Below are 12705 nucleotides of genomic sequence, written 5' to 3' on the forward strand. Positions count from 1 at the left end.
TCGGCCCAGCGCCGCCAGTCTGCCCAGCGCCGCCAGTCTGCCTAGCACTGCCAGTCTACCCAGCGTCGCCAGTCTGCCAGGATCTGCCAGAAGTGCCAGTCTGCCAGGATCCGCCAGAAGTGCCAATCTGCCAAGATCCGCCAGATCGGCCAGACAACCTGAATCATCCAGTTCCACCAGCCAGCCAGGATTTACCGTAGCCTACTACCTGCCTGAGCTTCCTCTCAGTACTGAGCTTCCTCTCAGTACTGAGCTTCCTCTCAGTACTGAGCTTCCTCTCAGTACCGGGCTTCCCCTCAGTACCGAGCTGCTTCGGTCCCGGGCTGCCCCTCTGTCCCGGGCTGCCCCTCTGTCCCGAGCTGCCCCGCTGTCCCGGGCTGCCCCTCTGTCCCGAGCTGCCCCTCTGTCCCGAGATGCCTCTCTGTCCCGAGCTGCCCCTCTGTCCCGAGCTGCCCCTCTGTCCCGAGCTGCCCCTCTGTCCCGAGCTGCCCCTCTGTCCCGAGCTGCCCCTCTGTCCCGAGCTGCCCCTCGGTCCCGAGCTGCCCCTCGGTCCTGAACTGCCCCTCAGTTATGTGGAGATCAGGGTGAGGACTATTAGGCCATGGTCGGCGGAGAAGGTGGATTATCCCAGGACGCGAAGGGGAGGAACTAGGACATTTATGGAGTGGGGTCCACGTCCCGAGCCAGAACCGCCACCATGGACAGACGCCCACCCGGACCCTCCCTATGCTCTTGAGGTGCGTCCGGGAGTCCGCACCTTAGGGGGGGAGGTTCTGTCATGCCTTGGTCATTATATTTTGTGTTTTTGTTATATGTTTGGGTAGTCCAGGGTGTGACATGGGTTTATATGTTGTTTTCGTATTGGGGTTTGTATTATTTGGGATTGCGGCTGATTAGGGGTGTGTCTAGTTAGGCTTGGCTGCCTGGGGCGATTCTCAATCAGAGTCAGGTGCTTGTCGTTGTCTCTGATTGAGAACCGTATTTAGACAGCCTGACTTTCGCGTTGTATTTTGTGGGTGTTTGTTCCTGTCTTAGTGTTGTAGTCACCAGATAGGCTGTAATAGGTTTCACGTTTCATTTTTTGTTTTCATATACAGTTATTTCATGTACCGCGATTATTTTCATTAAAGTCATGAGTAACCTACACGCTGCATTTCGGTCTGACTCACGACTTACACCCTTACGGTCTGTATTTTTCACTGGCTGCCCCACCCCCACAGAAAGCGCTGAGCTAGGCTGAAACACCTGCATTTTGGAGCGCCATTTCCCCTTCCCCACTTTAAATTCATGTTTAAATTGATGTTGTTTTCAACTATAGTAGGTAGTCCATTAGTTGGCTGCACCGTATGAGTTATTACCCATTTGTCCATTTTCGATTGTCATGATGTACTTTATAGAGGCACTCTTGTAGTCATACAAAATTAAACATTCTACACACAAACACATAGAATATTTGTCTAATGGTAGTCACACATACAAAAATAACCATTAATCAGTCATGAACAGTGCAGTTGGCCCTGCAATCATACAAGCACTTCTCATTGGCCTTCCACAGGCACGGAGTTGCGCTCTGTCACTGGGATGAAATGGGCGTTCCGCTGGCTGCAGTGATCCATGGACATTCCACTCGATTCAAAGCGGTGCATTGGAGAAATAACCTGCACAACTCAACTGAGCCTTAGACACCGCACACGGTTGCTGCCTCCCCTGCTGCAAAACAATGATAAACTGCATCCCGATTTTCCAGACTGAGCTCAGGAGTTTTTTCTCAGCTTCCTCTTGGGAGTTTTTAAAAGCAATGAACAATAGATTTTAAAAAAACAATTGTATTAATTTGAGAAGATTTCCTCTGCATTCAATATCTAAAATATTGCTCCGGGGCAATAACCAAGTGCCTCAGAATCAATTCAAGTACTATCTTATCTCGTTGTTGCCTATGTCTTATTTTGCTCCGGTCTTTTGAGATGAGCCGGTCCTTGAAAACAATGCTCAAAGCAATGCTGCTCCTACTCAGGGTCCTGATGGACCCCCAGGCCCCAAATTAAAGAGTGAGGCCTGCCAGGCACTCACTAAGCAATCACACCCCTGTCTGTGCTGCCCCTCTAGCTCAGCAAGGCTAGATTGCTCAGAGAAAGAACATTGGGTCGGGGGAGGGGGATTTAACTTCTCTATGCTATCTTGGAGTGGAGTGGCTCTTTAACAGAACAGCACATGGGGTGAATGCAGCAGTGCACAATTTCGACCCATGAGGGCCATCGTCAACGTCTGCTTGTTTTCGTTCTCTTCTGTTGATCATCAGCTACAGAGTTTCGACCAGGCCCCATAAAATAGGTGTTTGATCTCCACGGGTGATCATGGAATGTTTGTCAAAAAGCAAGGAGCGAAAACAAGCAGGAGTGTGGAGCTTCGAAGATTGCTGTGGTGCATCCTTGGTTCTATGTGATGTGGGGTGATGCGGTGCTGTCGTCCCCACCTCATGAGTCAGAGGATACCTGACGTAACACATCATGCATCCTCTTGTCCCCTTTGATTCCAGTTCTGATATCAGCAGCCATCCATGCTTTTGTGGGTTTAAAAAAAAAAATTAAACCTCAGTGTGAATAATCAGACTCGCTTTCCCAATTCATGTTAAATTTGATGTTGTTTTCAGAGGAAGAGGAAGAGATCGCTTTTTGAAGATGTGAATGCCTTTTGGTGTTAGTTATCAGTCTCGGGCTGGTGTGCCCAGTCAGTGAGGAAGCAAACCATGTTGATTTCTGAAGAAGATCAATACTTCATGACATATCAATATGTCTATCCTCATTGATTGATCTTATTTGCACTGTTGGTTAGAGCCTGTAAGTAAGCATTTCACTGTAAGGTCTACTCCACCTGTTGTATTCAGCGCACGTGACAAATAAACTTTGATTTGATTTGATATCCTGACTAACCATCCCCAAAAGTATTTGGCTAGTGTTGTTTTTACAAATGATATCAGTGACCACTGTCCTATTGCTTGCATTAGAGATATCAAATTGAAAAACTCTGACCCTCGTATTATTGTGAAGAGAAATTTTAAGAAATTCATGATCTATATTTTTCAGATCTTTTTTTTCTACTAGCAGCATACCAAACCCTGTTTTGGCACTTATACTTCTCTCATCCATTTGTACCTCTCTGGATGATAAACATGCCCCTTTCAAACAACTCAGAATCAAAAACGGAACTAATCCATGGTACCCTCCTGCACTCTCAGACCTCCTCTTTATAAGAAATCAAGTCTGGGCCAAGGCTTGTCAGACTGTTAGCTAATTGGCAGCTATTTAGGAGATTGAGAGATAGGTGCACTGCCTCGGTTAAACAGGCCAATCAAACTACTTTCTTAACGTTATGGCAGACTCTGTTAATGAGCCCTCTAAATTCTGGAAAAATGTTAAATGTACAATATGTTGGCCTTTGTTTGTATCTAACTCGTCCGGAAATAGTTGACTTGTCCCGAGCTGCCCCTCTGTCCCGAGCTGCCCCTCTGTCCCGAGCTGCCCCTCTGTCCCGAGCTGCCCCTCGGTCCCGAGCTGCCCCTCGGTCCTGAACTGCCCCTCAGTTATGTGGAGATCAGGGTGAGGACTATTAGGCCATGGTCGGCGGAGAAGGTGGATTATCCCAGGACGCGAAGGGGAGGAACTAGGACATTTATGGAGTGGGGTCCACGTCCCGAGCCAGAACCGCCACCATGGACAGACGCCCACCCGGACCCTCCCTATGCTCTTGAGGTGCGTCCGGGAGTCCGCACCTTAGGGGGGGAGGTTCTGTCATGCCTTGGTCATTATATTTTGTGTTTTTGTTATATGTTTGGGTAGTCCAGGGTGTGACATGAGTTTATATGTTGTTTTCGTATTGGGGTTTGTATTATTTGGGATTGCGGCTGATTAGGGGTGTGTCTAGTTAGGCTTGGCTGCCTGGGGCGATTCTCAATCAGAGTCAGGTGCTTGTCGTTGTCTCTGATTGAGAACCGTATTTAGACAGCCTGACTTTCGCGTTGTATTTTGTGGGTGTTTGTTCCTGTCTTAGTGTTGTAGTCACCAGATAGGCTGTAATAGGTTTCACGTTTCATTTTTGTTTTCATATACAGTTATTTCATGTACCGCGATTATTTTCATTAAAGTCATGAGTAACCTACACGCTGCATTTCGGTCTGACTCACGACTTACACCCTTACGGTCTGTATTTTTCACTGGCTGCCCCACCCCCACAGAAAGCGCTGAGCTAGGCTGAAACACCTGCATTTTGGAGCGCCATTTCCCCTTCCCCACTTTAAATTCATGTTTAAATTGATGTTGTTTTCAACTATAGTAGGTAGTCCATTAGTTGGCTGCACCGTATGAGTTATTACCCATTTGTCCATTTTCGATTGTCATGATGTACTTTATAGAGGCACTCTTGTAGTCATACAAAATTAAACATTCTACACACAAACACATAGAATATTTGTCTAATGGTAGTCACACATACAAAAATAACCATTAATCAGTCATGAACAGTGCAGTTGGCCCTGCAATCATACAAGCACTTCTCATTGGCCTTCCACAGGCACGGAGTTGCGCTCTGTCACTGGGATGAAATGGGCGTTCCGCTGGCTGCAGTGATCCATGGACATTCCACTCGATTCAAAGCGGTGCATTGGAGAAATAACCTGCACAACTCAACTGAGCCTTAGACACCGCACACGGTTGCTGCCTCCCCTGCTGCAAAACAATGATAAACTGCATCCCGATTTTCCAGACTGAGCTCAGGAGTTTTTTCTCAGCTTCCTCTTGGGAGTTTTTAAAAGCAATGAACAATAGATTTAAAAAAAACAATTGTATTAATTTGAGAAGATTTCCTCTGCATTCAATATCTAAAATATTGCTCCGGGGCAATAACCAAGTGCCTCAGAATCAATTCAAGTACTATCTTATCTCGTTGTTGCCTATGTCTTATTTTGCTCCGGTCTTTTGAGATGAGCCGGTCCTTGAAAACAATGCTCAAAGCAATGCTGCTCCTACTCAGGGTCCTGATGGACCCCCAGGCCCCAAATTAAAGAGTGAGGCCTGCCAGGCACTCACTAAGCAATCACACCCCTGTCTGTGCTGCCCCTCTAGCTCAGCAAGGCTAGATTGCTCAGAGAAAGAACATTGGGTCGGGGGAGGGGGATTTAACTTCTCTATGCTATCTTGGAGTGGAGTGGCTCTTTAACAGAACAGCACATGGGGTGAATGCAGCAGTGCACAATTTCGACCCATGAGGGCCATCGTCAACGTCTGCTTGTTTTCGTTCTCTTCTGTTGATCATCAGCTACAGAGTTTCGACCAGGCCCCATAAAATAGGTGTTTGATCTCCACGGGTGATCATGGAATGTTTGTCAAAAAGCAAGGAGCGAAAACAAGCAGGAGTGTGGAGCTTCAAGATTGCTGTGGTGCATCCTTGGTTCTATGTGATGTGGGGTGATGCGGTGCTGTCGTCCCCACCTCATGAGTCAGAGGATACCTGACGTAACACATCATGCATCCTCTTGTCCCCTTTGATTCCAGTTCTGATATCAGCAGCCATCCATGCTTTTGTGGGTTTAAAAAAAAAAATTAAACCTCAGTGTGAATAATCAGACTCGCTTTCCCAATTCATGTTAAATTTGATGTTGTTTTCAGAGGAAGAGGAAGAGATCGCTTTTTGAAGATGTGAATGCCTTTTGGTGTTAGTTATCAGTCTCGGGCTGGTGTGCCCAGTCAGTGAGGAAGCAAACCATGTTGATTTCTGAAGAAGATCAATACTTCATGACATATCAATATGTCTATCCTCATTGATTGATCTTATTTGCACTGTTGGTTAGAGCCTGTAAGTAAGCATTTCACTGTAAGGTCTACTCCACCTGTTGTATTCAGCGCACGTGACAAATAAACTTTGATTTGATTTGATATCCTGACTAACCATCCCCAAAAGTATTTGGCTAGTGTTGTTTTTACAAATGATATCAGTGACCACTGTCCTATTGCTTGCATTAGAGATATCAAATTGAAAAACTCTGACCCTCGTATTATTGTGAAGAGAAATTTTAAGAAATTCATGATCTATATTTTTCAGATCTTTTTTTTCTACTAGCAGCATACCAAACCCTGTTTTGGCACTTATACTTCTCTCATCCATTTGTACCTCTCTGGATGATAAACATGCCCCTTTCAAACAACTCAGAATCAAAAACGGAACTAATCCATGGTACCCTCCTGCACTCTCAGACCTCCTCTTTATAAGAAATCAAGTCTGGGCCAAGGCTTGTCAGACTGTTAGCTAATTGGCAGCTATTTAGGAGATTGAGAGATAGGTGCACTGCCTCGGTTAAACAGGCCAATCAAACTACTTTCTTAACGTTATGGCAGACTCTGTTAATGAGCCCTCTAAATTCTGGAAAAATGTTAAATGTACAATATGTTGGCCTTTGTTTGTATCTAACTCGTCCGGAAATAGTTGACTTGAGTTGAACTTTTGTCGGACAAAAACGGACAATGATGAATTGTGTATCCGTGAATGTGTATCCTGTTAGGCCACAGCCTAACAAAGGCTGGATTTTCTTGGCAACAGACAGCACAAAATGTAGCTCATCTCTTTCTAAAGGTTATCATACAGTGTGTAGACTGTATCATAGTAAGGTGCTGTTTGTAATATCGACAGGATGTTGTCCAGGGTGACGCCAAGGTTCTTTGTACTCTGGGAGGGCAACACTGTGGAGTTGTCAACTGTGATGGAGAGGTCTTTGTTCATTGCTTTTTAAAGATTCCCAAGAGGAAGCTGAGAAAAAAAACTCCTGAGCTCAGTCTGGAAAAATCTCTCAATGTGATTGACCATTGTTTTGGGAGGCCGCAACTATTTTCACTGTCTAAGGCTCAGTCAGGCGGCACAGGTTATTGCTCCAATGCTCCGCTTCGACTTGAGTGGAACGTCTGTCGGTCACTAAAGCCAGCGGGAAAACCCATTTCATCCCAGTGAAGGAGCCAGAACGTTCTATAGGTCCTAATCACAGTTTGACAGAGCACCACTCTGTGTCTGTGGCAGGCCAATGAGAAGTGCTTGTATGATTGCAAAGCCCGCTGCTACTGTTCATGACTGAGTAATCTGCTTGTGGAGAACATGATAGTCTGTCTCACTGACATCTTCCTGAGGAGGACAGTTTGTGTGTGTGTGTGTGTGTGTGTGTGTGTGTGTGTGTGTGTGTGTGTGTGTGTGTGTGTGTGTGTGTGTGTGTGTGTGTGTGTGTGTGTGTGTGTGTGTGTGTGTGTGTGTGTGTGTGTGTGTGTGTGTGTGTGTGTGTGTGTGTGTGTGTGTGTGTTCTTGCATGCGTGTTTGTGTACTGTGTGTTCACGCTTGTGTGTAAGCCACTGCCATTCAGGGATAAATTGCGCTTTGAGGTGAGGTTGATGAAAGCAAAAGAAAAGAAGAGTTCATTAAAACACAACAACAACCTAATGGGAATAGTGTTCTGTGTGACTATGTCGTTAGAGCATGGCACTTGCAACGTCATGGGTTCGATTCTCACTGGGGCCACCCACACGGAAAATGTATGCACGCATGAATGTATGTAGCTTTAGATATATTACATTGGATATATTGCTATTATAAAAAAAATATTTAAAAAAATCTATTATAATGTAAGGCTGCAGGCAGACAGACATTTTGTCCCCAAAAATGACATATTAAGCCTAAATCAACGATGTAATCTCCGTACTTAAAGATAAAAAATGCCATTAGAGACAATATTGATGTTGCTTTGTGATGACTTGGACAGTGCAGTTGGCAGGAACCACAGCTGCAAAGTACATTAGAGTGTCTCGTTTGAGAAACAGACGCCTCACAGGTCCTCAACTGGCAGCTTCAATAAATAGTACCCGCAAAACACCTGTCTCAACCTCAATAGTGAAGAAGCGACTCTGGGATGCTGGCCTTCTAGGCAGAGTTGCAAAGAAAAAGCCATGTCTCAGACTGGTCAATAAATATAAAATAGATGGGCAAAAGAACACAGACACTGGACAGAGGAACTCTGCCTAGAACGCCAGCATCCCAGAGTCGCCTCTTCACTGTTGAAGTTGAGATTGGTGTTTTGCGGGTACTATTTAATGAAGCTGCCAGTTGAGGACTTGTGAGGCGTCTGTTTCTCAAACTACAGTAGACACTCTAATGTACTTGTCCTCTTGCACAGTTGTGCACCGGGGCCTCCCACTCCTCTTTCTATTCTGGTTAGAGGCAGTTTGCGCTGTTCTATGAAGGGAGTAGTACACAGCGTTGGACAAGATCTTCAGTTTCTTGGCAATTTCTAGCATGGAATAGCCTTCATTTCTCAGAACATGAATAGACTGATGAGTTTCAGAAGGAAGTCTTTTTTTCCTAGCCATATTGAACATGTAATCGAACCCACAAATGCTGATGCTCCAGATACTCAACTAGTCTAAAAGAAGGCCGGTTTTATTGCTTCTTCAATCAGAACAAGAGTTTTCAGCTGTACTAACATAATTTTAAAAGATTTTTCAATTAGCCTTTTAAAATGATAAACTTGGACTAGCTAACCCAACGTACTATTGGAACACATGAGTGGGTGATGGTTGCTGATAATGGGCTTCTGTACACCTATGTAGATATTCCATTAAAAATCAGCCGTTTCCAGCTACAATAGTAATTTACAACATTATCAATGTCTACACTGTATTTCTGATCAATTTAATGTTCTTTCAATGGACAATTAAAAAAATATATATTTCAAAAACAAGGACATTTCTCAGAGACTCAAACTTTTGAAGGGTAGTGTATTTAAATCATTTGTAACTATTTTTGATGCTATATGATATATTGTTCAGTAGATTTACTATGCAATATTAGTTCATTGTTTTATCCTATGATTGATTTTATATACTATCTGATTGCCAGCGGGGTGGGGGGAGCCTTTAAAAATATATGTATGTATTGTATGAATCCTGTGAATTGAAATATTAAACATTTATGTTTAAAAAAAAAAGTGTTTTCAATGGGAGTCATCCGTTGATGGATGATCACAACGGAGATGATTGTCTGTTAAAAGTCACAATAAGTTAGCCCTCCAGCTCATCCAAAAATAGTTGACTTGGGTTGAACTTTTGACGGACAAAAACTGACAATGATGAATATGTATATGTCTGGCCACAGCCTATCAAAGGCTCGATATTCTTGGCAACAGACAGCACTAAAATGTAACGTATCTTTGTCTAAAGGTTATCATACCATCCGTAGACTGTATGATAGTAAGGTGCTGTTTGTGGTACCTCTCTGTACTGCTTAACAGAGGTACTGGAGATGATCTATCTATCCATCCATCCATCTGTGTTGAATGGATTGTGCCTTCTGTTTGATCAGGCCCCAAGCCTAGCCTCAGGTGATTCTCCAAATGGCAGCCATGATTAATGTAAGAATGCCAGCTCTCTTTAGGGGCTGGCAACGAGCACGGTTTTAAATGGCTGGTGCTGGCAACTGATTTATTTATACTGGTGGCATATCTGACTGACTGTAGACATATGATATGTGTTTGTGCATTGCATGGAATGTTTCATTTTGTATGTGTGACTAGCATTATAATCAAGAGTGGATATGTTCCGTTCCACTTCCCAAGGACCTTAGAGACGCTTTCAATTTGCCACTCAGAAATCTCAAAATGGTGGTCTGAAAGGAAGATGGAAAGTGGTGAAAATAACAGACAGCAATGCAGGAAAAGCTTCCGGTTGTTCATTCAACAGAGAACCACACTTAACTACCAGCTCTCACAGCTTTATGCTCACCCTTTTAAGTCCAGGAAGGTGCCGGTTCTTGTCTTCCCTGGTGACTCATTTATAAGGTGTGAGTGTGTGTGTAAGTAGTTTTCTTGATAAGCTTGAGTCTCTTTTGTTTGTGTGTGTTCCTCTCCCCTATGGAAATGTACTATGTGAGGCTAGATACATTAACTGCGTGTCTATAGTTGATTGTTCAACTTGATTGTGAGGTCAAAGCTGCTGCACAAAAAAATGGGATTCATTTAAGCCTTTAAATGGATTTATCGTGATGTCGGGCACTTTGCCAAGTGATACCCCCGTTTTCTGGTGAAAAGTAATTAGTCAATGTAAATGAGGCATTTCGAATTTCAAAAGGTAACAGCAGAAGGTAAACAGATTACTTGATCGTTTTGAACAATTATCTCATAATTACATGTTGAGTTAATACAATACAATACCATACCACCTTGGGAAAGTCTCTGTCGATCACTTCTTTGCCCAAATGCCAGCCAAACCCCTACACTTCACATTCTTACGCATGACTGGTCAGTTCAAAATACATCTGGCTTGTCCTACCAAAACACAAATCCCTTTTTCCAATTTCATTGACCTTTCAAAAAATAAAATTGTTGGCCAATAGGCATTTGTCCACGGATAATTAAAACAGAAAAGTTCAACAGGCATTATGCGACCTGCATATTCACATCATTGCATGTTCATAGATACAGGCTCTTGTCAAGCTTACCAAAAAGTGATAGAGGGCGAGGGTGAACCCACTGGGCACACACTGGTTGAATCAACGTTGTTTCCACTTCATTTCAATGAAATTACATTGAAACAACATCCGTGCACATCGGGGAATAGAGAGATGGAATAAACCAATGCATCTGCTCCACAAAACAGGTCTCCCTTCAACCTCTACATTGTGATCGACCTCATTGGTATCATTTATCAAACTAGAAAAAATACATTTCCTGAAGAAAATGTGTGTGCTTGCTTCATCTTTTAGTTGTCTTAGATGTATAGTCTAGTTGGAAGTGTGGTTAATATAATTGGTTTAGATCGACAAGTCTAGTTGGTCTACATTGTCTCCATTAAAAGTAGTTACAAGCACTATACCAAACTGGCTGACATGGTCTGAGAGATCTTGTATATCTGTTGACACTTAACCCTGCATCTAATCCTACCAGCACCACCATACCCGTATCGCTATGCCTCTCAAACATGCTCTCCCAAGGGCTACTTTCAAGAGATCCTCCACCTATGTCAGGAAGTCCAACTGTGGGAGTAGTGGAGCACAAAGCACAGTGGGGAAGCTGCTATCTGTCCCCAAACAGCACACACACACACACACACACACACACACACACACACACACACACACACACACACACACACACACACACACACACACACACACACACACACACACACACACACACACACACACACACACACACACACACACACACACACACACACACACACACACACAAACACAAATGCAGGAAGTGCAGCTTAAGGGCATCTTCTACTAGGTACACTCCTGTAGGAGTTAGAGGCACTCGTACTCATGTAGGAACATGCTGTGAACACATGGTGAGGCTTGTGGGGGAATATGAATGTCCCCAAGCATTTCATGCAGTAGACCAACATAAAGAACATCACTCTCCCACCACTTCACGCCAAGACTATATGGATTTAGTACTTACTGTAATACTTTAGGATTTAGTCGTTGTTTTTCCTTTGTTTTATATCATGTGGTACAACAGCTGATGAAACAAAAACATTAAAATGTCAAGAAACTGGATCCGTGTTATTTCCTGATAGTTACTGATTGAAAATACAATCTACACAGGACCCTGTAATCAGTAGGTTTTCATGGGCGGGAGTTTCGGCATTCTATGGTGACATCACCATGCAGTAAATTGGCTCAAAAACAAAGAGAGTTCCAAATAACAGCTAGTTTTCAGTTTTCCTCTCCTCACTCTGACCACTCCCAGACAGTCCTAGCCAAATTATTGCTTGAGAAATAGTTTTTTGTTAAAAAGCCATTTTTGCCTATTTGAATGGAAATCTGTTACAGTAAGTTTAGCCAGAAGTGATTTGATACTGACATAAAAACTACTGCATTAAAGTAATACTCCCCCCCTGTGTATCAGCTATTCAGTGGTAAACAGACATGGGCTTCATTCTCTGTCCTTTTGGGAGAAGCACTGCAGTTTCAAAACAGCACCAAAGAAAAAGACACCAAATGTACGCAAATCGCAACAGCCAATCAGACTCCAAAGAGAGAGTGATACGATTGAGCTACATTGCCAGAGCTCAAAGTTATGAAAATGAAGGCATAAATGCATATATAAACGTATATAAATCGCTGGGTAACCTTTCGATCAAAATAAGGGAGAAATGACAGCCTAAATAATATGTCTTTATCAAAGCCCATCAATACATCCTGTGACACAGGCACACACCAGTGTAGGTTGAAAGATGTGCAAATTAGAATAGATAGTTGGATAGCAGGCGAGGAAGATGAATGCAAATGATAGAAGTGCTGTTGTTGTATTGATGATCAAGGGTACGTTTTCAACGGGAAAAAACCTCATCTAAGAAATCTGTGTGTGTGTGTGTGTGTGTGTTGCGTGTGTATGTGTGTATGTGTGGGGCGATCATTTCCATGGGCCCGTGAAAGTAAATGGTGGGAATTCTGTGTTATAGACTCCTCAATAATTCATAGGAAATATCATCATAAAGTCATCAAGCACTTTCACTATTTATTTTCATTTGAAAAAGAGAGTTTGTCACTTTATTGAGGTCTTGAGTCTCTGCCTTGATAAAAGTCCACAGAATGCATCTTTACATAATCAAAATCCTTAGAGAAGAGGCTTGGCTCAATATGAATGTACACAAACTAGATATTGTGTCTCTAGTG

At 43.3% G+C, this 12705-nt stretch overlaps 1 long non-coding RNA gene across 1 annotated transcript in view; it reads right to left on the minus strand.

The window, feature by feature from the left end:
- LOC124012040 overlaps positions 1–11600 on the minus strand; it is a 76777-nt gene extending 65177 nt beyond the window's left edge. Inside the window, exon 1 of the long non-coding RNA XR_006834644.1 lies at positions 11486–11600. This is a non-coding gene — a long non-coding RNA (uncharacterized LOC124012040). The remainder of the gene's footprint in view (positions 1–11485) is intronic.
- Between the last annotated feature and the right edge of the window lie 1105 nt (positions 11601–12705).

The sequence above is a fragment of the Oncorhynchus gorbuscha genome, linkage group LG24 (genome assembly GCF_021184085.1).
Source record: "Oncorhynchus gorbuscha isolate QuinsamMale2020 ecotype Even-year linkage group LG24, OgorEven_v1.0, whole genome shotgun sequence".
Taxonomy (NCBI): Eukaryota; Metazoa; Chordata; class Actinopteri; order Salmoniformes; family Salmonidae; genus Oncorhynchus; species Oncorhynchus gorbuscha.